This window comes from Peromyscus maniculatus, chromosome 6 (assembly GCF_049852395.1).
Source record: "Peromyscus maniculatus bairdii isolate BWxNUB_F1_BW_parent chromosome 6, HU_Pman_BW_mat_3.1, whole genome shotgun sequence".
In the NCBI taxonomy this organism is placed as follows: Eukaryota; Metazoa; Chordata; class Mammalia; order Rodentia; family Cricetidae; genus Peromyscus; species Peromyscus maniculatus.
In genome coordinates, this window is record NC_134857.1 from 82,965,262 (window position 1) to 82,993,261 (window position 28,000).

Consider the following 28,000-nt stretch of genomic DNA (forward strand, 5'->3'; position numbering starts at 1 on the left):
GAACTGGAATGTTCCCGCCTGGGCAAGAAAGGGAAGGCTCCTTGTGCGTGAGAAGGAAGAGATCCTTACAATCTCAGTAACACTGGACAGGAATCCTTCACTACAGCCTCCCTGGCCCTAGAATCAACACCTTTGAGGTGCTGCTACCCTCTTCTTTAGACACAATGAGGCCTTCAGATGTCTCCGGCAGATGCAGATTTTGTGAATTGGAGCGAGCAGTCTAGGGGATAAAGTGGTACTCTCAGGAGAGTTGATGATAAACATTCCACTTCCGGGTGTGAATCTTCGAAGTGATGTAATGGGATCCAAAGCTTACTGCAGCATCTGTAACAATAAAAATGGAAACAGGAAAGAAGCGGGAGAGGAAGGGAGAGGGGTCAAGGAGGGAAATGAAGAGACCTGGAGCAACCCAAATGTCCATCCACACAGGTATGCATTAGAAAGCATGGTGTGGTCCTGTAAGAGGCAGCTGGGGGCCAGGGAGACCGCTCTGATGGGGAGGAGCTTGCTGTCTGAGCGTGAGGCCTTGAAATCAGGGTAGGGTCTTGAATTCAGATCTCCAGCACCCAGGAGAAAAGCCAGGTGTGGTGGGCCACACCTGGAACTCCAGCGCGGGGAGCATAGAGACAAGATCCCAGGGGCTCCGGAGCCAGCCACATCAGTGAGCTCCAGGCTCAGTGAGAAACCCCGTCTCAAAAACTAAAGCGGAGGGTGATGGTGGAACACACACAACGCCGACTCCTTGTCTCCATACGTGTGTACTCACACCCTGCTACACATACAAACATGTACATAACCAATGACCTACATACAAAAAAGAAATGAACACAATGAATGAACTACATGCAACTTATTAACACGAATAAATCTCAAAAACACACAGTTAAGTCCATAGAAAACCAAATTGCAAAAATGGGTTGCCGGTTTTAAACATTTAAACATAAACATACATAGTGGGTATTGTTACTGAATGTGTGACAAAGTTATGGAAAGGTGACACACTTCGGGGTGAAACGGCTACAAGAGAGGGGGTTGGTATTAGGGGAGATGATTGCAGCTGAATTGTTAACATTTTATTTCCTTGAATAAATATCTGAACTAATCTGGTAAAATATTAACACTTGGTTAAGCTTATGGCGAGAACACTGAGTATTTACTACATCATTGAGAACACTGAGTATCACATCACTGCTGGACTTTTGAAGTACTTTCTCGTTTAAAAAAACAATAGGTATAAATAATTCTCTAAATGTTCTCCAGGCTCTCGCCTCACTCACAAAAGATAAAATGTCCGTCCAGTCCAGCCAAATAGTGGAAATTTACGATAAACAAAAACTAGTAGTAGGTCACCAACTCCTCCAGTTCCTGACACTGCAGCCTCTCTGACCTCCACAAGCAGAGTCCCCTCCCTCCCACTCTGGCCAGGCCTGTTGGCTCTGGCTGGGACTGGCCTGGGTGAGACACAGGCGGAGACCTCAAGGACAGGAAGAAAGAAGGCTTCCTCTCCGCTGGCCTTGGGACTGGAAGACGCTACCTCTCCTTCTCCTGCGTGTGGGACTCTCCTGGGTTCTACTGTGGCTCTCAGCCTTGTCGTGATCCCTCCCTCCTCTTGCTTCTTCAGGACCTGGGGTGCACAGGGACTTCCTTCCATTGTTGGCCCCACACAGGCTTCAACAAACCTTGTCAGGTTCCCTTCCATTTGAACACATCTTTATAAATGGCACCCTCATCAAACCCTCAATACCCCGGCTTAAGTGTGCCATCCACTTCCTCCTGGTGCCGGACCCCATGGAGCTCACGGGATGAGCAGGACCACTCAGGAGAGCAAAGAAAGCTGCTGGGATAACTCTGCCTGGGCAAAGCCTGGGAAGATGAATGGAGGTGTGCCAAATGGTCCAAGGGATGTGATGAGGAGAAAAGGGATGATAAAACAGCCAGAACGGAGACACGGAACTCACGACCATATGAAACTGCCTGAGTGAGCTATTCTGACCTTCCAAATAAAAGCTGTCTCACATAGGCAACCAAATAATAGGCTTCGGACCATGATTTCATGACCATAGGACTCATGGAGGGTTAAGGAGCCATGAGAAGACAGATGAATATGTCTTCCTGGGTGGATATTATGAAAGATAGATATAATATTTATCATCTGCAGCAAAGAGTATTTAACTTCTAGAAAGGGATAGAAATGTGACTTCCATTTTGTGTTGCTACACCAACAAAGCCAAGGAAGAGTCCCTGAATCTGCAACCTAGTTCCTACAGAGAAGAGACTCGCATGCAAATTTCCACAAGTTGAACTATCGAATGCAGAGAGCTAGATGGGCCCTTAATTGTCTTACCCCATCATCTGAAGATGAATCAGGCAATGTAACAAAGGAGTTAAGAATCCTGCTCACTACTACACATGTGTATGAGCTTCCAGCTGGATTTCTTATCCATGGACAACTGCCAGAAGGGATGGGTTCTGGAGGACCCCAGTGAGATGTTTCTGTGGAGAAAGGGCAAAGTTTGACTCCTGGCTGAAGTGACTAGGTGAAGGAGGAAGCTACTCAGAGAGAGAAGATGCAGAGAACAAGCTCGCTTGGCTGGAGGAGCAAAACATTCATGAAGCAAAGGACTTCCTTTTATTAATCTCCTCGTGGGACCAAAATTAATCTTTCTTTAGAATTGTTAGTCTCATGAAATTTATTATCCTGGATGACAATAAGTCTTCCCAGGTTTAGAAAGAATTTAAAAGCATATGATTTATTTGTCCTGAGATGATTCCCAGACCCATAGTGCTACTCCTCAAAACTAATATTTTGGCATTTAATAAACCAGGGAAATTGGGCCATGAACTCAACATTAATGAATTAAAAACCCTCTAAGTAATATTTAATGTTGGAGTTGTTTTGATCTTGTAATTTCTGCTATGACCCTTGAGTTTAGCACACTGTGGAACCAGACTACCAGAAGGCTATGTTTGGGGGAAGAGCAGCCTCCCTACACCCCAGTTTTGAAATTTCAGCTATTTGGATTCCAGGTGCTCTATCTGATGGGCTAGTGTAGTACTGTGTGGGTCTTCTGAAGCACTGATCAACACATAAAGGGGACTGCAGTAAGCCATTGGAGCTGAGAGTAGAGTGAGGTGAACTCCTATAGGAGCATGAGGATGGTAGCTACGCTTTGCCCTGTGTTGGGGATCTTGCAGACATCCCTAGCTTAATGGCCAGCCACAACTATTAGCATCATCCCCAGGAAGGGCAATGCAGATTCTGGTCCTTCAGGAAAGCATGGCTCACCACTCATCTGTCTGTCAGCTCACGTGTCCTGTGATGCACTGTTTCCGGGACCCAAGTTTCTGAGTAGGTTGCTTGAGTTGTTTATTCTCAGAATGAAGTAATCCTTCATCGCCCAAGCCTTTGGGGAGGGCTGGCAAGTGACCAAAGCCTGGCCAAATGATGAGTCAAATTGTCCCCCAGGAGGAACCCTGGTCTAGTTCTTAAGTCTCACCCTACAAGAGCGAAGACTCAGGCTCAGAGTTGCCCAAGGTCCTATGAGTGTAGGTGAGATTGCATCTGACTACAAGTCCATCATTGGCTAGCAATGACTCCCAGGTCCTCCCACAGTACATGGTCTACCTCTGTAGCCTAGAATATTCTATCTTCTTTTTTGTACGAATCTTTTTCTTCCCTATGGTCAGTTACTTTTGTATTTCCCTACAAAACAGTAATGAAATGTATCTCAAATGTTATTCTACTGTGTGTAACCCAGGCCACTTTTATTGCAGGCCTGTAAGTGCTAAATCTGTATGTATATTATTAATCATCCAGTCAACTTTTATTAAAGTTGACTATGTAGGGGAGGTTATTCTAGCATCAGACATGGGAGAAAAACAAGAATGGAGCAGGGCATTGGGAAACGCGAATGTGGTGACATGCTGCTTATGATGTAATTTGGTCCCCAAAGAGGATTGTGGTGCTGGTGGTGGGTAGTGGTAATGAGCATTATAGGAAGAATGTGAGATATATTTCAGGGTAAAACTGGATGTCAGGAGAGGAAATAAAGAAAAGGATGACTTTTTAAAGTTCTTTTTGCCCATTTCAGCTCTAAACAACAGGACAAGCTGGTGGAGGACCACCCCACCCCACCCCCCGCCCCCGAAGCCTCCTCACCCCTAAGGTGAACAAATGCACAGCTGTGCCTCAGGCAGAAGGCAGAGGGCAATAGTCTGCAGAGATGTGACTTAAGCTGGGGAGGGAAAGCTTGCCCAGCAGCTTTCTCAGGAAATGAGAGTGAACCCATCTCTGACGCTGCTGGGAGCTCCAGGACCCAGAGGTTGGATGGCCTAGAGACCTACAAAAGAACCCAACATGACTGGAGAAAAAAAATGTCAAGGTAAAGATGCCTAACGATATTCTGCTATACTCTTAGATTGGTGCCTAGCCCAAATGACATCAGAGAGGCTTCATCCAGCGACTGATGGAAACAGATTCAGAGACTCAGAGCCAAACATCAAGCCAAGCTCAGGGAATCCTGCTGAAGAAGAGAATAAGGATTGTAGGAGCCAGAGGGGTCAAGGGCATCACAAGAAAACCACAGAATCAACTAATCTGGTCTCATAGGAGCTCACGGAGACTGAACTGAGAACCAAGGAGCCTGCATGGGACTGATCTAGGCCCTCTACATATATGTTACAGTTGTGTAGCTTGGTCTTCTTGTGGGACTCCTCACAGTGGGAGTGGGGGTTGTTCCTAACACGTTGGCTGGCTTTTGGGAGGCACCCTATTCCTCATACTGGGTCGCCTTGCCCAGCCTTAATACAAGGGGAGGTGCTTAGTCATATTACAACCTGATACGCCATGCTTTGTTGATATTAAGGAGGGGGGGTCTGCCCTTTTCTGAATATAAATAGAGGAGGAGAGGATGGGGGGGAAGGCTGGGGGAGGGAATGGAAGGAGAGGAGGGAGGAGAAACTGCAATCGGGATGGAAAATAAATTTAAAAAAAGATTTCCCGGCTGCTCTGGCATACCTGAACTTGACCGCAGAGCTAGCAAAGATACAAAAACAGGAGCAAATCCATCAACCCATACGGGGGGGAGGGGAGGTTGCTCCTGTCATCCTATCTAGCCAGTGTTTTTCTACCCAGAATTCCAAGAGCCCCTCTCCCCCAGGAAGTACCCTTTTATGAGATGAGAAACCCTAGCTCAGAGCTTCACTCCCTAGATCTGGGTACCTCAGTCACTGCGATGTCTCCATCAGTGGCAGCCAGGGAAACGTGGCCAGTCCACCATTCTTTCCTCCAGCTCCCTCCAACAGCTGCCGTTTTCCCAGCTGTTGCTCTCTCTCCCAGGACCCCTCCCCTCCAGTCTCCCAGAAGCTCTCCCATCTACCCACGGCCCTAACAATTTCGGCAAAAGCTGAGTTTTATCAAACAAAACTTAGAAAGTCGAGGAGGACCAAAGTGCTTCGATTTGGACCTTATAAACCATCTGTGTACGTTAGAGCCCCTTAAATGTGGCAGACATCTCTATTTCATAAACCTCTAACTCGATTTCGTTTCTTAAATATTTGTAGAATTTCCACGAGCACATCCAACAATGATCGGTGGCACTGGTGATTAAAATAGAAGCAAGGAAATTGGCTAACAACAGCAGCCCACCAAGGCCACCCACGTGGGGAAGCCAAACCACAGAGGAGCTGGAAACTCCGGGGACAGAGACCTCTGGGAAAATCTTCCACTTCCTCTTTTCCAGAGCAAAACCTATGGAGTCACATGTCACGTGTCCTTTTTTTTTTTTTTTTTTTTTATCATCAAAAAGTGCCTGGCCAAGGCTTCATTGTTACATGCACTTGCACTCAAAGAGTCTACAGCACACTGCAACCAACCACCAGTGCAGGGAACCCACTACAGGCTGTCTCCTGGATTACCCAAACCTGCAGGAACTTTGTTTAATTCCATAGCTCACTCTTGGCAAGAAAGCAGTGTGGGCCTCTGGGGGAATAAACTTGAAATCTGAAATTCTCATGGCCTATGACTTTAACAGAGCTGCTCCTGAGTGCTTAGCATTTCCTGTTGGCTCCATCATACCTTCTGACTGACAGACTGACACGGACAGTTTCAGCCATTCAAGCAACCCTGGCTTAAAGCGTGAAGATAAGAACTCCCCGCTGAGCCTTCCCCGCCACGGCAGCTAACAATAGCAGCTCCTTGTCTAAAGCAGCCCCTCCAAGAAGAGCCCAGACCAGACCCCACCACACCCAGTAATGGGAACCTCACTGACAAATGTTTCTCATCTGCGCCCAATCAGTTTATAGGGCATTATACAGAGCCACGAATGCATTCCATATGTGTTCCATCCTGGAAATCCTGAAGCCTCCTCCCCAAACCAAATCACATTACAATTATTGTTGTTGTTATTTAACATTTGTTCTTTTTTACAAGTGTGAAGTGCATCACAATCATTTATACATTCTTTATCATCTGGAGCCCAACCCCTGCACACTCAGATATCAAAAATAGAGATGACTCAGAGGGCTGCGTTACCATGGCTATAACTTTGGTGTCCTTCCACGACCCAAGCTGTGCACCCACTCCTATCTTCCAGAGAAAGAAAGAGAACAATAGGGGACGTGGGATTTTTCTGAGAGAACTGATAGGTTGCAAGACAATAACAGTTAATGCAACTGAAGCAGAGGGACCCCAGCTCCTTCTGAGCACAGTGAGCATGGAGAGTACCTGCACCTTCTAAGCTCTGGGGAGAAATAGCTGGTAAGACTCTCCAGAATGCTCTTGTGAGAACTTTGCAAGTAAAGGGGAATGTGGTGGTTTGCATGAATGGGCCCCATAGGTTCATATGTCTAAATACTTGGTCCCCAGTTGATGGAATAGTTTGAGAAGGATTAGGAGGTGTGTCCCTGTTAGAGGAGATGTGTCACTGGGGGTGGGCTTTGGGGTTTCAAAAGGCTCACATCATTCCCAGTGTGCTCTCTGCCTCCTGCTTGAAGATTAAGATGTAAGTTTTCAGCTGTTCCAAACAACTTGCCCACTACTTGTTCCCACACTGCCCCACCATGATGAACTCTCAACCCTCTGAAACGCTAAGTCCATTTAGACAGTTTCTTTTCTGATTTTCTTTGGTCATAATGTCTCTTCACAGCAATAGAAAAGTAACTAAGACAGATGTTGGTACCAAGGAGTGGGCTATTGCTATAACAAGCTATAGACTATGCTGTTTTTTTGGAGGAATGTAGAAGAATTTGGGACTTTGCACTAGAAAAATGGTTGAAAGCTATAAGCAGAACATAACAGGTCATCTTAGTAAGAGCCTGGAAGATAATGCTGAGAGCCATGTGGTCTATGGAGGCCCAGTTTTATAAAGAAGTTTCAGCAGGGACCAATATTAGCAACTAAACTAGAGGTTCCCCCTTGTAATATTTTAGCAAGGAATATGGCTACCTTCTGTCCCTGTCCTCAGAACTTGCTTGAGGCTAAATTTAAAAGTAATGAGCTAATTTCTTTGGCCAAGGAGATTTCAAGGAATTCTAATCTTGATTCTATCCATGTTTATTAGTAACCACTCTTATTCAGATCTACAATGAAAAAGAGAAAATGGGGCGGAAAGCAACAAAAAATATAAAGCTTGACAATGAGCACCAAGAAATTTAAGCTTGGAGCCAAGACTTGTGCTGAAAGTGATTAGGAAACTAAGGAGAGGCTTGCCCCAAATTGGAATAAAGGGAGGAGTGGCCTTGGGGCAAGGCCCTACCCAGATAGGCTCCCAATTTAAAAAAAAGGGGGGGGGCTAAGGAATTTTCAGTTCCTAAAAAGCAACTACAAACAAAAGCTGCTAAAAATATGATTTAAGGGAGGCCAGGCTCCATCCCAAGCAAGCAGCTGAACTTGGCAGTGTTGTCTACATGGTTCTGGCTTTAGAGTTATGAAGGACACAGGAGTTAAATATTATGGGATCTTCCTCCCTGGTTAAGGAGAGGCTTGGAGGACAGACATGTGACAGTGGAGTCCCTGGAGATGCCACTGGGTGAAGCTGTGAAGGTGAAGCCTAGATTGCATTGGAGATCCCAGGGTGTTGGAGGGACCAGATCTACGGGATCCTTGACAAGGGAAGCTGCACACATGGAACACAGGGAGGGAAGCAGCCCGAGAGGGAAGTGTGTTGTAGGCAGCAAAGTTGGACGGGAAGAGCTATCTGAGCCATTTGACCTCAGACACGGAACTACAAGATTTGGAGTTTACTCTGGCGGGTCGCCTTCTTGATTTGGTCAAATATTTCCTCCTTGTTCTCTGATTGCTCCCGTTCAGAATGGTAATATATATTCTGTGCCGTCATATGTTGGAGCTATGTAATTTGCTTTTGATTTTACAGTGGGTTACAACTAGGAGGCTGAGCTTTGAACTTTTAAACCCTGTTGAGACTGGAAAACAATAGGGACTTTTGAAGTTGGACTGAATGCATTTTGTACTGTGCTATGCTCACAAGCCTGTGGGGGCCAGGGCTTGGAATGTGGGTTTGGATCAGAATGGCCCCCATAGGCTCATGTGTATAAATACTTGGTCCCAGGCCCTGTTGAAAGAGGCATGTCACTGGGAGCAGGTTTTGAGGTTTCGAAAGACTTTCACCGTTCCCAATGTGCTCCCCTGACTCCTGCTGGTGAGATTTCAGCTCCTCCAGCCAGCATGGCTGCTACTTGCAGCTATCCTGCCCACCATGATGGACTCTGATGCTCTGAAGCTGTAAGCCCAATTAAATGGGCTTTTATAAGTTGCCTTGGTCATGGTGTTTTATCACAGCAACAAGAAAGTAATTAAGACAGGAGTAAGATGGTGTGTGAGTCTGTGTTTCTTCTAGAACTTTCCAGGAAGAGAACAATCCACTGGGTTATTCACTTGGGGCATTGCATCCCCAGCCAGGTCTAAAATTGTAGGAAGAAGGTGCCTTCCTTCCTGTATCCTCCTCTGTCACCCTCAGGTCAAGTTCATAGGCCAGTGTACTTGGACGTTTTAGATCATTTTGATGGCAACCTAAACAGAAAGGACGTAGAAGACTGATTGACTATGGGAGATGCCCAACATCACCCAGGACTCAGAAGCTGGTTTCACACTTTGAGACAAGCCCCCCGCCCTTGCACACACCTGCTTCCCCCATTCATGCTCAAAGTAGCTCTGAAATGAAGATTCTCAGAGGCTGTTGCCGAGGAAGCATGCCTGGGGGGTACACCACTTAAATCAAATAGCAGCAGCCTTCTCTGCCTTGCACTAAAAATATGTGAACATACAGACTTTTCTCAGCTGGAGACTCTCATACATTTTTGCTCCACCTTAGTGCCTGTTAGCACTTGTCTGTTAGCCAGAACTAGCCTAACACAAAATAAATGAATGAGTAGAAACGATTAATGGGAACGCTCCAGGAACCTGTGTCTTCTAGCAGTTGCTTTTCATGACCCAGGCTGCCAGTGTTTGTGGTTTCATGTTGCATGAAGAGACTGCAATCATGTTTGCTGGAGAACTGTTCCTTGCTCGTTTGAGGAAATTCAATAGATCAGATTTGATGGCAGGCTGGAAAATCGTCCTGACTTTCAAGGCATTAACTCCCACCCCTGCCCATGTAGACACAGTGGAAGAGCACAGGATTTTAAGCTCACTGGTTGCCACCCCAGGAACCAAGACCATTTCTTTAACTAATGTGACTGCTCCAAGCCTCAGTTTCCACCTCCGTATGTGCCCCAGGAAGGACGCCTGAGGAAGGGGATATCGCGAGAGCTGAGTGAGCACATTTTAAATACTCCTGGCCCAGTTTCTCACACTTCCCAGTAACCACTGTGACTCCCACTTCTGCTGCGAGCATTCTAAATGCCAGCCCTCAGGCTCCCCCAAGCTCCTGCCCCCAGCACCCAGCTGTCAGGAGTCACAGACCGCTCCTGGCAAACTTCAAGAAGCTGAGGTTCCAGAAGTGAAGTGGGAGAGAAAAAAAAAAAAGTCTGCAAACCTTAAACCAAAGGGTCTCTCCTGCCCAGGCCCACGCCTGCTGTACTCCAGAGGAAACAGGATGAACAGAGAGACTCGGGGGCCATCCAGCCAGGTCTCAGGTTGCCTCTCACCGTTTTGCCTGGATAGGGCCCAAGAGTTTTAATCAAATGTGTGAAGAGGAAAAGGAGGAGGGTAGGGAGGAGGAGGGAGAGGAGGGGGAGGAAGAGAAGAAGAAGGAGGAGGAGGGAGGAGGAGGAGGAGGAGGAGGAGGAGGAGGAGGAGGAGGAGGAGGAGGAGGAGGAGGAGAAGAAGAAGAAGAAGAAGAAGAAGAAGAAGAAGAAGAAGAAGAAGAAGAAGAAGAAGAAGAAGAAGAAGAAGAAGAAGAAGGTGGCAAACGCTCCTCTCACACAAAGAGCAAGCCATTGCCATCCAGCGCCCCTGGAGAGGTGCTGTGTCGCCTGGTGCCTCTCATGTGATAATCAGCTGGCAGGAGAGCAAGCGTGGGAGAGAGCAGCGAGATGTGACAGTCCCCGGCCCCCTCCCCCATGGGCTCCAACTGTGGCTCCCTTAAAGTGATCCTAATTGTTTAAACAAGATTAAACAAGCATGGAATTTGAGAGGGAGAAGGAAGAAATTTGAAAAACAAATAGCGAGGGAATTTTTCTTTGCAAAGACCCGAAACAAATCTAAACCGTAAGAACAGCTCTGACTTAGTAGCCTTGAAAAATCCCAGGCTGAATGTGTCCAACAGAAAGTGTCCGGAGGAAGGTGACCATCCCAGAGCGAATGTATACAGAGGGGCAGCGAACCCAGAGTCGCCACTGTCACTGTGCCATTGATGCACGCACACACACACACACACACACACACACACACACACACACACACACACAGCCCTTCTGCTCAGGACACCAACATCAGCCCCATAAAACAAGAAAATCTTACGCCCAGTTTAAGCCCCAAGGATGGCACAGTAGATGACCAGAGTGCTGAGATTTCAGGACGCCAGGGACCCACAGCCTCTGCAGGATGAAGCTGGCACTCCTTAGTACGGAGGACAAAGCTCTCCAGCTTGCCCGTTCACATACACAACTTTCTAACTGGACCTTCCAGCTCCTCCCTGGCCCTAGATCCCCATTCATTCATTCACTGCCTGGCTCTGCACAGCTGCTCTGAAGCCTGTGGAATGCCCTTGCCCAGTCCTCGCCGGCTGGCAAAGCCCCACTCACTCCTTAGAATTCACTGAACAATGGCCTCTTCGGGGCAAGGGAGGTGGTCAGTTGACTCAAGCCAACACCCGGAACTCATGTGAAAATGCTGGGTGTAATGGTGCACGGTTGGAATCCCAGGGCTGGGGAGGCAGAGGCAGGAGGAGCCCCAGGGCCCTCTGACCAGCCTAGTCTAATGGTGAGCTCCAGGCCAATGAAAGACCCTGTCTCAAAGAAGGTGGGTAGTGGTCCTCGGGATGTCTTGTCCACTAACCTCCACATGTACACCAGGAAGCGCCATGTGAACACACACACATGCACGCACATGCACACACACACAGAGATACACACAAATGATCTATTCAGCAAAGCTTTTCCTCATCTGTCATCACTCCCTCCCTCCTGGTGCGTATTTCTAGCTATGCAGGGACCCCTTCTTTACTGCCCCTGGCTTCCACAGTTCCATCTCTCAGAGTTGAACTTGAGTCGCCGGGCCTCTGAAATACCTGCACTTGCGGCACCTACATGGTTGCCGAACACGGGATATTCTCAGCAGCTGTTCGTGGTGCTATCTGGTTCTGACTATATGCAGAGGGATGCAGGGTGAGCTCTCCATGGTTGGGGGCAGGGTGATTTAGGATCCTAGGGTTAGCTCAGCCACTAGAAAGAACGCTCCGCCATGGGTCAGAAGCCCACCATCTCCTTGTGCACCCCTGCTTTTCATAGACTGACATCCATCTGTGGGAGCAGCAGGTAAGACACTCAGCTGACTGGCCTGGCAACTTGCCATTTTAATGAAGCCGCAGACTTCTGAATTGAAAGGGGCTCTGGAATCCAGCCGTGGGACCTCCTCCACAGATGCTCAGCCAAACCTAGTGGATCTCACATCATAAAGGAGGAGTCCTGCCCTTATGAAATAAGCTTCATTGTTGTGTTTTAAAGAATGGGGTATAAGTATCCAGCCTCATTCATAACGGCTCCTCATCATGGAGTTCCATGGGGCTTTACACTGTGAGACGACACTTACATTCCTGCGTTCAGTCTGTGTATCTCTTTCAGAGTCAGCGGGGATTGCGCCGGGGTGACCAGTTATCCAGTTATTACGCCACGAGCCTCGCTTAACCCACACAATCCCAGGGTCCTCTGCGCTCCTGATTCAATAGTCTCATTTAAACAAGATTCTAGCAAACAAGAGTGGGAGAAAATGTGATTCAAATTGTCCAGGAATTTCTCCGATTATTAAAAGGCAATCAAATAATAAGCCATAGGTATTTTACAGTCTTCTCTCCCCATATGTTTTCCTTTGATAAAGTTAGAACTCCCCCACCCCACCCCCAGCCAGAACTCTTTTGACTGTTCCTGGCCAAGCAGGCTGAAGCCGGCTCCACAGTACCCCTCCTCACCAGCCCTCCTGACACTGCTTACCTGTCGGGCTTTTAATGCTGCCCTCTCCTCTCCCACTTCCCTATCTCTGCCCTAGAGACAAGTCCCAGGAAGTTCCTCTGCATGAAAACATGCCTCCTTTAACCCCACAGCGTGAGGTGATAGGAATCTGGCCCCCACGGCCCAGGCAGACAGCATCTCTCTCCCCAGTCCCTCGCTCTCACTGACTTTCCAGTGGCACAAAGCCTGAATGCCTCAATAGTTCTTCTTCCATATCACCCTTGTGTAATCCCCGCTGACTCCAGAAAGAGATGCCTGGTACTGAATGCAAGAATTTAAGTGCGGGTTCATGGCACAAAACCCTGTGGTACTCAATGAAGAGGAGCCATTACGAATGAAGCTGAAGAGTGCAATATTTATACAATTGTCTTTAAAAAATAATAGTGAGGCTCATTTCACAATTGGGCACCGGGCACCCAGGTATGCTGTGAGATGCATATTGATGGATGTGTGCCCTGGAATGATAGTCAGAGATAAGCACCACTAGGCAACCCTGCCAATGGGGTATGATTTGAGGCTTTCTCTGGCAAGCCCAACCCTCCTACCAAAAACACATGTCTACTTACATAACAAAGTAACATCCTGCGTTGCTCAAAAGCATTAAAGCAACAGGAGGCTAGAACCCTCAAAAGTCGTCAATAATTAATGTTCTCTGACCATTTAAACAGTTTTTGGCCAGGACTAAAGAAGTGAGAAAAGGTCTTCAGTTTCTGTAGAGAAGCATTGTGTGTGTCCAGGGCAGACATGGCGTGAGAGAAGAGTAAATAGAGAAATAAAGGATGCTCTGGAGAGACTGACAGGGGCCCAGCAAGGAGCCAGGCCGCCAGACCCTGAGCGCCTCTGCCAGCTAGCTCAGCTCACAGGGGTTGTTGGGAGACTGGCTGTGAAGAGCACGGCGAGAGTGCCCTCTAGTGGACAGAAGCAGAGCGTGGCTCCCCTCCGCTCTGTAGTTCAGCCTGGGTTTACATCTTCTGTAACTTCCTCATTTATTCAGGCAGTAGGCATGGGTTGCATTCCGCTTATGTGCTAAACACCAGTATGGACACCAGGGAGACATGTGACCAAGGCTTGGCCATCACTCTCATTTCCACCAGGTGACAAGATTGGATAACTTGCCGTAGGGGCATGCATGTGTGTGTGTGCGTGTGCGTGCATGTGTACGTGTGGGGGTGTGCTAAGGCAGAGGTGGTAAAGCAGGAGGGTCTGCCCAACAGATGTGAACCTCAAGCTGAGATGTTTAGCAGGTAAGCGAATGGAAGATAGGTGTGTCAGGCCAGAGCAGGGACTAGAGATGATCTCCCATCTGGGAAGAGAGAGAATGGGAAGCCAGAGAGGAAGGTAAGCCCATGGGTGGTTTCTCATTCCTTTAAACATGATAGGAAGCTAGACAAGCAGCAAGCTGCTTTACATGTTCATGCATGCATTACTCTGATGTAAAGGGAACTGAAGCTGGTCCTCGGGAAACAAGACTGAAGGCCAACAGAAAATGAGGGTGGACATCAGAACCAGGACACGAAGCCGGATGGAGGAAGAGATGTGGAAGAGAGCCGATCAGCAAGCCGTGGCCGCAGAGTGGGTGTGGAGATGGGATGGGAGTGGGAGTGTTCCAACCACTTTCTAGCCCCAGCCAGGGGGGTTGGGGGCTGGCTTGGTGGTATGCTGCTCACCAGACTAGGGATCATTAGAAAGTGTGTAAGGAAGACGGTAAGTTCTATTTTGAACGTGGGGAGTTGGATGTGCTTAAGGGGAAAATTCTGGGAGGTAATTGGTAAATTGACTGTTTAGTCTGAAGCCTGGAGAATTGATGCAGGGCTGGCAGTAGTCTGTGCATCGGTAGAGAAACAGTCTTCCAAGGTAGCAGCCACCATGGAAAAAGAAGGGGAAGAGCTGGGGCAGGCTCTGAGGCAAAGCCCACTTCTAAGAGGATGGCAGGGGAATCACGGGTACCAGGAGGGCTGAGAAAGACTGAGAACAAGCCGGGTAGGCAATTCCTTATAGTTTAATAGCACCTCTTGGAAGCAGGAGGGCTAAGAACCTCTCACGGAACACCCTCAGCACGTGGTCGGCATCCAGAGCTAGTTACTCCCCTACAGCAGCAGCGTGACCAGGAAAGTCACTGTAACAGGGCACAGACCCACATTCCATTAGTCTGGATCCAGGCTGACCAGCATGGCTCCTCCTGTCCAAGGAAGTAGTGAGTGGCCTGAGTCAGTACCCCCAGTGCGTGATCTCCACCAAGTGGGTGCTGCTGACTGATGTCTTGTGTGTTCACTGGAGTTCAGAAATGGATTCTGACACTCTGATCTGAGTAACCTCAATGGCCCCCTCAACAATACTGCAAGGTAGGGACAATTGACATTTCCTATTTACAAATAAGCACATATGATTAGGAAACACTATGTGATGTGCCCAGTAGCGCATACTCCGCAAAAAAAAGGGGGTCCCTTTTTAAAAGTGTCATCTCCAGGGTGTCCCATTTGAATAATGAGGATCAGAGAGGAACATGAACACACACACACACACACACACACAGTACTAGATGGCAGCCACTCTTAACCAAATCCCCGTTTGTTCTCGGTTCTACAAGGGGCTCCTCTCATCCCTAAATAAGTCCCTCACCCTGCTCAGTGCCTCCGTTTCCCATTGGGAAGTGGGAATAAAGAGTCTTATACCCCCCATCTTCCTTCCTAAGGAGTAAACCTGTTGAGGTCATGCCTGAGGCTTTGGGAGCCGTAGGAGGAAGTGGAGACTAGAACGGGCTGTTCAGTAGACAGGGGGAGGCTCTGTCCTTCTCACTCTGAGTAGATGGGCACACTGGGAAGTTCCAGCCCAGTGTGTGGATGCCTGACAGTCACTATAGTCGCTTCTGAAGCTGAGGACAGTGGGAATGTTGGGGGAGTGACAGTTCTCCTCAATAAACAGAAAGCAAATGGAAGCTCGATGGACCATCAGCTGAAAAGCTCGGGCTGCCGCTGAACTGAATTCTGAGCTAAGCTCGACTGAATCACCGTGTCTGCTCTCTTGGTTCTGCTGCTTCTCCAGGTTCCATTTCTACATTCCAGTCCTAAACAATAAGGCCAGGACGTCTTTATCAGATTCAATGTACAGAAATCTCTACTTAGGATTTCTCTAAAATGTTTCACACACGTGTGCTACATAAATACACCCCTCTAACTAATCTGTCATCAAGGGAAACGAACCACCCTAAAGGCATTTCACCACCTCAGCTGCAGAAGCAACTGACCCTCGGGTGGTCTGGAATGTTCTGGGACACCTTCTCCAAAAGCCTAGCCCACCCTCAGCCCTCGGTTCCTGGAAACCACCTCCTCTGGAAGCTCGTAGAAGAATTCAATAAAAGTGTCCTCCTCCCTGCCCTACCTCAGTCTGAATGGTGAGGTGATTCCCACTAGCTACCCTCTCGCCTCAATTATCCACTCACTGTGTTTTCGTGCCTCCAAAACACGCTGAACTTTGGTGCATGGCTGGTGCTTCTTCTCTCTCGGCAAGGTTCTGAAGCCTTCTGCGGTCATGCGCATGCTGAGTGGCTCCATCAGCAGCACAGGAGGGCCAGTCCTCCAGGGGCCCCAGGAAAGTGTTAACAAGGAGTGTGGGAGCAGCAGGTGATCCCAGTCAAAGCCATGCTTGAACTCCCTCATCCACTCTGCGGTGTGCTGATGTTACTTTGGCCCAGCTGTTGGGAGGTGCGGGGTGAAGTGTGAAGGACAGTCCTTAGAAGGAGAAAGTAATGTCACCTCCTCACTTGGCAGCACACTGGGTTTACAAACCTTTCTCAAACACTGCCATTTTGTCCCCACGGCTAGAAGAGAGACTGGCATTGCTACAAGCCATCAATGGCAGCCTTCCCATGTTCACAGGAGGAAATAGACATGGAGATACCCAGGATTTGCCAAAGATCTCCAGGAGAGTGCCAGAGAAGAGACCCTGACTATAGATCCAGTGAGACACTACCAGCACCACCCAGACACAAACACAGCCATCTAGGGACTATTATCCAAAGAGTAGGTGGTGGGTGCCAGGAAGACATGGACATGACCACATATTCACTGTGTCTAAAGAACCACAGTGGATAAGGGCCAGCCACTCTGGAGAGTCTGGGGCAGAAAGAAGGTCAACACCCAGAAATGGGCTTCAGGGCAGGCAGAGAATTGGTCCCCTCTGGACCATTGTGTTCAGCTCTTAATCAGCATCCTATCACTCCACCTCAGCCCCTAAGGACCAGTTATCATCCTCCAGTTAATCAGATTCTCAGTGTGTGAGGAGATAATTTGATCTCAAATGGCTCCTACCTTCCGGAGGAACATGAAATTAGCATTTCTACAACTAAGAGTTCTGCCAAGTGGATGCCACAGGAAGTCTTCCCTGCTGGCCCCTGCATGTCCCCTCAAGCCTCCCCCCTTTTCCCCTCCCGCCCCTCCCCCCACCCCTCCTCCCCCCTCCCGCTTGCTCCACGCTCACAGACTCCTGTGTTGGAAATGAGTCTGAACGTGCATTTCCGTGGAAAAGCACACGCACATACGTCTGTCCCTCCCCTCTTCAGGCCACCAAGGCATCTGTTAGACGAATTCTGTTTGTATGAGCCAGACTGGGCAGTGTGTCCTCTTGTCGTGAGGGTTTCTCGAAGGGAAGCATGGACTCAGGAACCCAGAGAAAGGCAAACGGGGTGGGGGGGGGCACAGCAGCAGGAGGAGGTTGGTTCTGGTTCTGTAGCAGCCTCTGGCCCTGGGCAGTGGGAGTCTGACCATCTTCTACCCAGTGTTCCCCTGGTATTATGACTTCCTCCTGGGCCTTTCCCTTCTATCTTCCACAGCATGGCCCTCCAGTTCCCCAGTCTGCAGCTTCTGTTCACCTCAGCTTGGTTGTCAACTTTGATAGGACCTAGAACCTTCTCAGAGACCAAGCTGTGGGTGTATCGGTGATGGTGTTTGCGGAGAGGCTTAAGAGGGAGACCCACCCTGACTGGTCAGTACCATCCCATTGGCTGGAGTTCCACAGTGAACAAAAGAGAGAACATGGAGGCCAGCAAGAAGCCTCAGCAGGTAGAGTTGCTTGACATCAAGCCTGATGGCGTGAGTTCCATGCCAGTGTCCACAGGACAGGAGAGAGCTAAGGCCCGTGAGTGGTTCTCTGACCTCCTCATGTGTGCGGACATGTGTGCATAAAGAAAGAAATGTAAAGAACATTGTAAATATGTATTTATTTTATTTTGTGTTTTGCCTGGGTATATATATGTATGTGCACTATATGTTAGTCTGGTGCCCATGGAGGTTGGAAGAAAGCGTCCGGTCCCCTAGAACTGGATTTATGGGTGGTTGTGAGCCACCATGTTAAGACCTGGGAACCAAACCTGAGTATTCTACAGGAGCAACGAGGGATCACAGCTGTTGAGCCATCCGCCCAGCGACCTGTGGGGTTTTGTTTGTTTGGTTGGTTGGTTGTTGTTGTTGGTTTTGGTTTTTCGAGACAGGGTTTCTCCGTGTAGCTTTGCATCTTTCCTGGATCTTGCTTTGGAGACCAGGCTGGCCTCGAACTCACAGAGATCCACCTGCCTCTGCCTCCCTAGTGCTGGGATTAAAGGCGTGCGCCACCACCACCGCCCGGCGGTAATCTGTTTTTTAACAGTAGAAAAGTAAGCTGAGCATTGCCCCTTCCTGGCTGCATACACCACATCAGCAGCTGCCTCATGCTCTTTCCACCAGGCTTTCCCACCATGATGTACCCTCAGGAGTCAAAACCAACTGTCCTTCCTTAAATCACTTTAGTCAGGTGTTCCGTCCCAGCCAGGAGGAAGTTAGCTGGCACACCCGCCCACCACTCTCCCCTTCTCTGTGTGTTTCCCAGTTCCAAACCATTAGAGGGAAACAGAGCTGGCTGGGCTCATCTGTTCCCACAAGCCTACAGTTAGGTGAGATACCCTCCCAATCAGGGAATGGCCTTGTAGGAAAACAAAAGCCATGTGTTCGCCAGATCCTGGAGCTATGAGGAAAATTGGGTAGAACCACAATATCACCCACTCCCTGTGTTCAGGAATTCCCTCCCTTTCATCCATTGATGGCCCGAGGCCATGCCCTTCCGACATCACACCTGGAATTCCAGGAGCCTGTCAGATGAACCCCTGCTTCCCATACTCAGTCAGAATCTAAACTTCATTCTTACTCTGGTATTCTCTCTCTCTCTCTCTCTCTCTCTCTCTCTCTCTCTCTCTCTCTCTCTCTCTCCTTCTCTCTCCCTCCCTCTCTCTCTCCCCCCTTCTGTTTGTATGTGTCTGTCTCTCTCTGACTTTGTTCTCTGTCTCTGTCTGTCTCTGTCTCTCTGTCTCTGCCTCTCTCTCTGTCTCTGTCTGTCTGTGTATCTGTCTCTCTCTCTGACTCTTTCTGTTCTCTCTCTCTGTCTCTATCTCTGTCTCTCTCTCAATCTCTCTGTTCTTTCCCTCTCTCTTTCTCTCTCTCTCTCTGACTCTCTCTCTCTGTCTCTCTGTCTCTCTCTGTCTCTCTCTCTATCTCTCTGTCTCCCTGTCTCTCTCTGTTCTCTCTCTCTCTGTCTCTCTATCTCTCTGTCTCCCTGTCTCTCTCTGTTCTCTCTCTCTGTCTCTGACTCTCTCTGTCTCTCTCTTATTCTCGGGTGCATTCATTTGCCCACTTCCATCGTCTTCTTTTTTTTAATTTATTTTTATTTTTTTTAATTTATTTTATTTTACAATACTATTCAGTTGTACATAACAACCACAGATTTCCTTGTTCTCCCCCTTCCTGCGCCCCTCCCCTTCCCCCCAGCCCACCCCCCATTCCCACCACCTCCAGATCAAGGCCACCCCCGAGGACTGAGATCGACCTGATAGACTCAGTCTAGGCAGGTCCAGTCCCCTCCTCCCAGATTGAGCCAAGCATCCCTGTATAAGTCCCAGGTTTCAAACAGCTATCTCATGCAGCGAACCCAGGACCTGGTACCACTGCCTAGATGCCTCCTGGATTACAAAGCCTGCCAGCCAGGGATGTTCTCACTTTCTCCATGTATAGGTTACTGGATGGACCTCATTAGGAAGGCCAGAAGCATGAGAGAGAGAGAGAGAGAGAGAGAGAGAGAGAGAGAGAGAGAGAGAGAGAGAGAGAGAGAATGTGTAGCTAGTTCAGGGAAAAGGGTGACTGGCTCCCCACCACTGTTCAATGCAAGACAGACCTCCAGGCACATTGATAATACCATCAGCTACACTAACCACGATCCTCTACCCTGCTCCTCCCTCAGAGATGCAGAAACAGGGACAGGGCCATAGCTTATGGCTCTGCCTCCCTGAGCATCATGGCTGAGCCCTCACCTGCCCTAATAGTGGACTTGGAGAGTCCCAGGAAAAAGCCTTTTGTGTAAACATAATGCACTGTTAGGCCGTGTGGAAACTAGTGAAAATGGCGAGCTCCTGGTTCACTGGCAGGACACTGTCTCAAATAAACAAGGTGAAAAGCCATGGAGGAAACACCCAGCATTGACTTCTGGTCTTTGTGCATGCACATGCTAGTGCACATGTGTGTACAAGGACTCCACCCAAATGCACGGGTGTTCTAGGTCTGGTTTGTTGCCACAGGCAGCTGTATGTCCTTCTGCTAACACTTGTCCACTTTGGCCATTCCTCTCCCGTCCTCACTGCCTCCCGGGGTGCTGGAAAAGTCCCAGGCGGCGGTAACTGTAAGATGGGTGTTGTCATTGTCACGGCCCTCAAGAGCTCAAGAGTAGGCAGACGGTTGGCCTGGTGCAGCCTAGTGCCCCACCCCCTCCCCCAGGGGCTCGCTGTCTGAAACAGACAGGCCCAGACCTACAGGTTGGAAACGTGGACAGCGGGGGAAATGAAACAGGCCAGACTGTGCTCCGGTTTATACACTGTGTATCCGACGACTCCGGCAGTTGTTGATTCTCAAACAGGCTTGTTTCCAGTGCCCCTGTCATCGCGCTGGGAGAAGGGAGGAGGTGGTGACTCCAGCCAGCGCCAGCCCAGTTCCAGATGCTCTCAGGTGAGTGTGACTCACTCGGCAGCCTGCCAAGTTACTATTACTTTCCTTTCTGCAGAGAAGGAAGCGAGGTGCACTCCAGAACTGAGGCTTGCTCACACTGGTGCGTCTGAAACGTTGGCCCAGGTTCCCAGGGGTGCCTCGGATCAGCCATCTCACAGACTGCCCAGGCCAACACCTGCAGGGCGGTGTTAGAAATCCCAGCTGGGTGTCTCTGGTGACTCCTACAGCAGAGTGGATTGTAGCTGGACACTAGGGAGTGATAGAAAGGTTTCCCAGCTCTGAGAGGGTCCAGATCTATCCCAATGAAGTGGGGCTCTGACACTGTTCTTGACACCTTCATAGAGAGGATGCACAGCACATGAGTGTCTGGGGAAACTCTAACCACTCACTTCACATACTTACCTGGCAGGGGACACCATGATCACGAAGGTGGTTTTCCCAGGGCGAGCTCTTCCACCACACTTCGGATGTGCTGACCCCTGCGATTTCCCCAAATGGGGGAAACTTGCCTGCACAGTTTGTGGAAGTGGGGGACTGCATCCATGCTCTCCCCTGCTTAAAAAAAAAAAAAGTAATTAAAAAAAAAAAAAGCAACTTCACAGTTGCCAGCCTATTCAGGTTCCTGGATGTCCCTGGGTTTTGAAGGATATGACCATCATGCATGCAAATGCTGAAATAGGAAGTACATGGGACAGACCACCAAGTGACTTGTCTTTCAGGGACCTACAGCCAGGGAGGCTGGGGAGCTGGGAATCAGCTCCAGTTCAAGGTCTCCATGTGTCACAATCACCCACACTCCTAATCTGTGTTTCTGGACTCTTGCAAAGATCCTAGAGACGGTACCTGAAGAAGTCAGCCATCCTGCAGCCAGAATTCAGCCTGGAGGAAACCACAGAGAGGGAGTCCCAGAGGGTGCCAGGAGAGCCGAGAAAGGAATTTCTAAGTGGCAGCCTGGAGGCAGGTAGCCATTGGCACCTCATGCCAGAGCCAGGGGACTCTAATCTAGACATGGCCCATTTTGTTCTATGTCCCCGGTAGTCACCAGTCCCTTCTTGTAGAGATGTCTTTCCCCTCAGTAGACCATCATCTGATGCTTTGCAAAAGTGTGAAAAATAATGAAGACGGCTCTAATTGTAGGAGTAACCTTTTCAACACACTTCCACTGAGGAGCAGATGTCGGGAACCCACAGCAAAGGGTCAGAGTGGAAGCAGGTTAGGACCAGGGAAGACCAAGCTACAGAGATGGCCGTCTCCTCAAGGGAAGCCCTCGGTTCCTCCCCTTGGGTGACCCAGGCAAAGGAAGTTTCCATCAAGACAGGGCCTGACTCAACCTCTCCCAAGCAAACCAGACACCAGCCACCAAACTGCTAGCACCAGAGTTTCCATAATGAGACGCTTCCAGGAAAGCCCATAAAACCTTTACTGTAAATTCAATAAACCAGATTTTGAGCTTGGGGGGTAGTGGGAGAGCCTGGAGCCACACCACCCCCTCAAAACTCCTCTCTCTTGTCACACACAGAAGACAAAAAGGCAGCCCACCCTTCTCCCGCTGCCAAGACCTCCCTGTTCCCCGAGTCATCTCAACACACTCTCCCCCACCCACCCACCAGGCCACCAGACCAAGTCTAGCCAGGCACATAGACCGTCCTGCTGATGCTCTGCCATGGCCAGCAGGGGAAGCCAGGCCCTCCCACCCTTCCAGCCCACCAGTGCTCAGGGATACAGTTCCTATGCAGTTAGTTCAAGGAACATTAGCCACCTGGTTCAGAAAAGAAGAAATGTACCGCCAAACCATTCAGCCCAAATCAAGAAGTTTAGCCTAAGGGAGAATCACCACAGCTCTCCCTCTGTATTGCCCCTCCCTGCATTCATCTTCCTGGACCATTTACCATGATCCACACTCCAAATCCCTCACCCTTGACCCCGACATTGAGACCCTGATTTTTATACACAACACACACACATCATACACATGCACATGTGCCTCCTATCTGCACATTTCAGTCTCTAACTCCAAACTCAGCTTCAGTCTGTGGTCCCGGGGCTGGGCCTGCCAGAATCAATGGTGCTGCAAAGTGTTCATTGTGAGCACCTCGGCCTGGACTGCGGGCGGGCATGCCGGGAAGAGCAGGCCTTGGGCTTCCAGAATGAGCATTTGGCTGACTCCATCCAGTCAAGGTGAGTGTCTGGAAAGGTCATGGCAGATTGTGTGCTGGGGAGTGAGGCAGATGGCCTGTGTGGAAAGGAACAGTTTTACCAGCACAGGCTAGGAAGTCAGGCTTTGATCAGCAGGTAGAGCCCTCCAAAGCTTTTGAAGCAGAAGGCACTGAGACATCAGAGCTCATCCAACTCAGCACCAGCATTGGTGGGGTGAGAAATTGCTTCCTGAAGAGGCGAGGTGACTCTTCAGGGCACTCGTTCACTCTGTGATGCCGTCAACAAGGCTCCTATGGACCAAGCATAGTTCCGCCAAGGTTAGGGGATCACATGAGAGCATATATAAAAACCCAAGGGAGGGGAGAGGGGGGAGAGAGGGAGGGGAGAGGGAGGGGGAGAAGGAGAGAGGGAAAGAGGAGGAGAAGAGAGCTGGGAGGCCTGGGTGAGCACCTGGGATATCCAGCCAGGTATCCTGACTTGCCCACAGCTGTACCACAGGCTTGGGAAGCAGCCTCCAGGAGGCCTAGACTCCCAGCAGGCTCTATGTGCCTGACCCTATCGGAACTGGCAGAAAGAAAACAAAAAAAATTTTTTTTTGCTCCTTGGGGGGTAGGGTTTCACATTCCTTCCCTGCCTCTTTGCTGGAGGACCAGAGTCCTCAGCTGCAATGCAAGCCTGTCTAGAAGACATCCCACCCCCACTTAGACTGTGGACATTTTCCAGATCTTTTTCAAAAACTGCTTTTTTGGGGAAACTATTTTCCTCCAGGCCTGGCCCAAGGACAAACCAGTCAGCATGCACAGTTGGGGCGTACAGGGCCAGCATGTGCGGAGTGCAGACTACATCTGCCTGCAGGCTTGAAGGGCACCAGTCTGCCTGTACTTTTCCATGAAGAGGAGGGAGGGAGGGGTCAGCACGAGACTGGCTTTCCCAGGAAGGCTGCCTGGTGGCCTGGCATTCTGGGGATTTTTCCAGCCAAATCTGGGGAAGTTACTGGAACCTAACTGAGCTATGGCCAAGGTCCCTGATAGGTGTACAAGGATGGGCAACTTTGATTATATAGTGTTCCTGAGGGCCCTGCTCCGAAAACCAGCTTCCTCTCCTGGACGGACCTGTGCAGTAGGTCTTTATTCTGGGTACCTGCCCATCATTTGCAGATGGTAAATATACTGAGCAGCTCTTCTCTAGCCTGTGGTCATCCTTTGTTGTGATGGGTCCAGCCCAGTCAGAGTCACATTGAGAAAGTAAACTTCTGCCCCAAACAGAACAGGATGTTACTAGCACAGGGGAGACATAGGCTTTATGAAGACACAGCTAAATGTGTGGAATTTGACATCCTCACACCGGGTGGCTCCATCACCTTCTAGTTTCTGAGCAAGCCACTTTATTTGTCCCACAGGATGGTGGGTAAGATTCATCAATACGATGCATGTACATATAAAGCTGGTGGTTTATCTTGATTATGAACAGCCAGAGTCGCCAGGCCTGGTCCCATCCTGACTTGTGAAGGCAAAAGAGAAGATGAAGTTTCTTGAGGTACCTAGAACAGCACCAAAGGACCAATCCTCACCCTGTGGGCTGCATGAGACAGCTGCCCTCTGACAGCCGGATGTGCAGAGAAGAGGTCCTAGCCCAGGTCAGCTCCAGGAGAACTCTGAAACTGGACGCTCTAAGGAAGCCACTTGGGGCTCAGAAGCAGTCTCCAAATGACAGCCTAGACCTGTGCCCTGGACAGGACTCAACTTCCTGTCAGGCTGATCAGCTAGAGCAGCCACCCACTTTCCGCCCTCCTTCCCAACAGTGCCTGCCTCTTCCTGCAAAACCCTGGACTAAAACCATCACATGATACAATATTTCCTTAAGTGCTGGCTGGCTGGACAATGTGTGCAGTACAATCTTTCCAAGTATGCTATTAAATATAAATATTGGTTAATGACTTCAAGGCCATAGTCCCTGGTTATCAGTGATGCTTTTGAGTGTCAGAGTAGAGGAGATTAAAATAAATAAATTCTCCTTGGTGCTTTTCTGTGTTTTCCAAAAGAGCAGATACAAGTTTTGTATTCATAAAACACGATAATTTTTAAGTGCACCACTGGCCTTTTAGCACACACATTGGATCACACCCTCTCCTGATTACATAGCTTCAGTTGCTCCTCATGACACATAGAATAAAATTGCAACGCCTTTCAAGGCGTGGAGAAGTTCCAGGCCCCCCTCCCCCTGCCAGCTGCACCTCATCTTTCTGGATATCAATCACCCTCCAGCTCCTACCTCGAAGTCACCCTCTGGATGTCGAGCACAGTCCCCAACACTTGACGCTGTGTGACCTTAGGCAGGTTTCCTAGCCTCTCTGTGCCTTGGTTGCCAATGCCGAAAGAAAAAGGACCTCCTAACAGGAGACACTTGTGAGCACCGTGCCTGGCACACTATCCTCACTACCACTGCTCCCCCGGCTGCCGCTGCCGCAGAGCACACTTCACTCCCACCTGGCAGATTTCCTACCCATCGGGCTTCCGTTCAAGTGTCTCCTTCCCCAGAAGGGCCTTCCAGCCACCGGCCCTGCACACTCTCCAGTCCATTATTTTTGCCTAGCATCTCCCCTTCCTCTGGCGCCCTCATTAGAATGTCTAACCACCCACTGGCACAGGGCCTGGTCTTGTTTCGTGCCTGCTTCTCCGCCAGACCTGAGCTCCGTGCGGGTCAGTAGCCTGGCAGGCTTGTCCACCTCTAAATAATCTGGGCTCAGTTAGAAAAGGCCAACAGGGAGTAGGTGCTCGACAGATGTTGACTGAAAGAGCGAGCAGGTGTCCTCGGCTCCCCAGATGACTCTCGGGATGTCCTGTTTAGGAACGGGAGCGCTGCCTGGTACAGCTGTGGCACAACGTGGCCGTCAAAGCCATTCTCGGTCACTCCTGTGAGTTCCTTCTGCCTTTCGGTTTTTAGACTTGCTTATTTTTATCTTATGTGCGAGTGTTTTGGCTGAATGTGTACCTGTACACCACATTCGGGCCTGGTGCCCTCAGAGGCCAGAAGAGGGCATCTGATCCCCTAGAACTGGAGCCACAGACCCTAGTGAGCTACCACTCCAGAAAAGCAACAAGCGTTCTTACTGCTGAACCATCTCTCCAGCCCTCTGTGCGGTTTCTTAACCTCACAATATTTGTGTGGTTTTTGTTGTTGGCCTTGACTCTCGGTCCTCCTGCCTCCACTTCTCAAGGGCTGGATTCTAGGCGTGTGACAGCATTCCCAGCATTGACCTCCCCGGGCTAGGCCAAAGAAGAAAGCTGCTAGAGGCATGTTGGGATCATGTACCCAAAGAAAGGGCAAGAGCCAAGAGCTGTTTCCTGTGTCTCTCCAGCGGCTGCTGCACTCTCCCCGACGGACCAGCTTTCTCCCTTCTATGGTACCTGGTGGCCAAGGCCTCAGAGCATCTCAGCTCCCAGCATTCCCAGCCATGTACAGGATGTGTCTCTTTCTTCAGTCCAGCTTGGAAACATTTGAGAACTAGCCCACAGGTCCAAGTTAGTCAGACAATCCTCCCTGTGGGTAGGAGGAGGGTGTCCACTGAGAGGGCAATCGGGAAGGACAAAGGAAGTTCCCAGAGTCCACCCCTGCAGGTCCCAGGAAAGGAGGATGGGTCTATTCCAAGTAAGCAGTGCTCTGCCACCATCTACTATGCGAAGCATTAACCTCTCCAGAGAGTCTGCTGCCTCAAAACCATCCCCAGGAAATGCTCTTACTATCTCCTCAACCAAAGCTTGCTTATCCTCTCCTCTCTTATTTTGTATTTTATTTTCTACTGCTTGTTGTTTTCATATGTTCTATTCTAAAAGATGGACATCTGTGAACCTGTCCAGGTGGCCGTATCACACCACTCAGGGAAATCAGGTGTCTCTGTAGGTCACAATGCTCCTGGAGTTGAAAATCCAGCCAGCACAGCTATCCTATGAAACTATGCTTGTCACCATCCTGGAACCAGATTACTAATCAAAACACACCTGTGCCCCTTCCCACCCAGTCCTTCTGCACCTTATAGGAGCTATTCCCTCTTAAGTACGGTTCGCATAAATATGTAGCTGTGGTGGATTTTATTTTCAAGAAATGATCTGGATGAGCTCATCTTCAATAGTTCTGATGGGGGAAGGGGTTCTGTGTTCTCTCCCTGAGCTTTCACAGACCTTAATGACTGCCTCCCTCAGCAGAGTGTGACACAATTCATGTTGTATGACTCCCAAGGCCAAGTCAAGAAGTGCACTGTAGTCTAGCGTGCTCTCCTGGGGAGCCAAGAAATGCAGCGAGCCAGCTCTGAGTTTGGTGTTTATTGTGTTGTCCCGGGGAGCCCGCTCTGAAAGCAGCAGGCAGCAGCAGAGAAACATGTCTGCTCAATCACACAAGTCTGTCCCACACATCTGAAGGCAGGAAATCCAAGACCAAGGTACTGATTTGCTAAGTGAAGGTCAGATTTCTTCTCAGTGGCAAACAGATGCCTTCTTGTTGTACCTCCACATGGCAGAGAGAATGCTGACACCTTCCTCTTCTTATAAGCAGCTCCACCCCATGGCCTCATCTAAACCTAGTTACCTCCCAAAGGCCACACCACCAAATACCATCCCATCACATTGGGTCCTACGGCTTCTGTGAGTGGCTATGAGGGACACACATGCTAAGGCTGGAGAATTTATTATAGACTGACTCATAAGCTCTATCTTTAAGTCAGTTTAAGTAGCTGTGTCTTTTCAGGAATTCTTCCATTTCATCTCTGCTATCTAATCTGCTGGCACACAAGTATAATCTGATAATCCTTATGATCTTCTTCATTGCTGTGAAGTCTGTAGTGATGTCTCCTCTTTCGTTCCAGGCTTTAGAAACATGACTCTTCCTTTCCACAGCTAAAAGAATGTTTTTTAAGATCCAACTTTTAGTTCCATTCTCTTTTCCCCCTGTTCCTTTCCTATTTGCTGTTACCCTGCCTCACCCACCTGGCCCCACCCCACCCTGTCTACTGCCATTCTTTCCTTCCTTCTAGTTCCTTTGGCTAGACTGCTCTTTTCCTACTTTCCCTAGGCAGGTCAAGTTATGGATTTGAGATCTTTTTTTCTCTTAAAACTCTGTATTTACAGATAAAACTGTCACTCAGCTGTTGCTTTTGCCGTATCCTGTGAGGCTGGCTGTGTTGTGATTTTTGTCTTCACTCTTTTCGT

General features: G+C 49.3%; 1 non-coding gene across 1 annotated transcript; it reads left to right on the forward strand.

The window, feature by feature from the left end:
• Positions 1–21,036: 21,036 nt before the first annotated feature.
• Positions 21,037–21,197, forward strand: LOC121830650 (U1 spliceosomal RNA). The gene has a single exon (XR_006073868.1). It is a non-coding gene; the product is annotated as a U1 spliceosomal RNA (small nuclear RNA).
• Positions 21,198–28,000: the final 6,803 nt, after the last annotated feature.